Here is a 1,419-nt window from a genome sequence, read left to right as displayed (position 1 = left end):
ACCAGCTTCACCCATGAGAGCGCTAAGGCACACGGAGGTTAGATAATTTGCCAAGGTTCCGACAACCCGAAAAGATAAGAAGCAGGATCTGAAGCCAGGCAGTCTGCTGTCAGACTTCCTGCCTTAATGAAGAAATGCTCATCCTTGTTCATAATAATGTGTAGTATGCTGTTACACATTCTAGTTCACTTAGTTGTCTAAGCAGCATAATATCAATTAGTTTGACTGTTGAATGTCCTTAAAGCTGAAGGTTCAGAGGGAGTGGGTGCAGCTGTCACGTAATTGCTTCAGCGTGTCAGTTGGGATGTCTTCCTTCTCTGCCCTGTTTTTGAGACAGGATCTCTCATTGGATCTAGAGCTGGTTACTTTGGCTAGACCGGCTGGAAAACAAACCCCCAGGGTGCACCTTGCTCTGTCTCCCAGATATTACGTGGGTATCTGGGATCTGAACTCAAGTCCTCAAGCTTCCACAGCAAGCACTTCACCTCTGAACTCCTTCCCCACCCCCACTTCGATTTTAGTTAAGGGGCTACACCTGTTTGTTATAACTGATGGTCTGTGTAAAATAGTAACAGACTGAAATATTCGTCACATCATCTCCCAAGCGATTTCAGATTTCACTTTTAGAGCTAATTTGAAAATCCTAGTATGTACTTACAGGTTTTTTGTTTTTTAATTTTAATGCACTGTTGAAGATAAAAGAAAATACAAGAAGCACTTATTTTCTGCTCCCAAAAAGAACTAACGTAGACAGATTTTAGTTAGCCCCTTCCCTCAGAGGGCTGGGAAAGGACTTCTGAGATTTACATGCATAAAGTCATTGAGAGTATCTGCCATGAGCCATTTTTGAAAGGGTCCCTTTCACATGACACATATATTGAGACAACCCCGAGATGATGATGATTCGGGTGCAGATACCTTGGGGGAAGATCAGGACCAGAAGAAAGGGAGAAGCTGGGCGGTGGTGGCGCATGCCTTTAATCCCAGCACTCGGGAGGCAGAGGCAGGCGGATCTCTGTGAGTTCGAGACCAGCCTGGTCTATAAGAGCTAGTTCCAGGACAGGCTCCAAAGCCACAGAGAAACCCTGTCTGGAAAAACAAACAAAAAAAAAAAAGAAAGGGAGAATGAGATGGGAAGAAGGAGATCCAAGAGGGTTGCTATGGAGTCACAACCACCAATCAGACAGGCTGGAAGGGAGGGGCCATGGTATATGTATGGTTCACACCTCTGAGGTTCTCCCTTCCATGACTGTTCTTTGAGAGGTAACTTGCCTTCTACTTGCAATCCCTGTGTTACTGCAGGTGGAAGAGCTCCACAGCGAGAGACAGAACAGGAACTGCTACCAGAAGCCCAGCCACTGCAGGTAGGAAGCCAGGAGGGCCCTCTCCACTCTGCCTTTCAAGCTAAGGGGCACACCA

This window comes from Microtus pennsylvanicus, chromosome 3, assembly GCF_037038515.1.
Source record: "Microtus pennsylvanicus isolate mMicPen1 chromosome 3, mMicPen1.hap1, whole genome shotgun sequence".
Lineage (NCBI taxonomy): Eukaryota > Metazoa > Chordata > Mammalia > Rodentia > Cricetidae > Microtus > Microtus pennsylvanicus.
The sequence above is the reverse complement of the archived record's forward strand: the minus strand, read 5'-3'. Positions refer to the sequence as shown.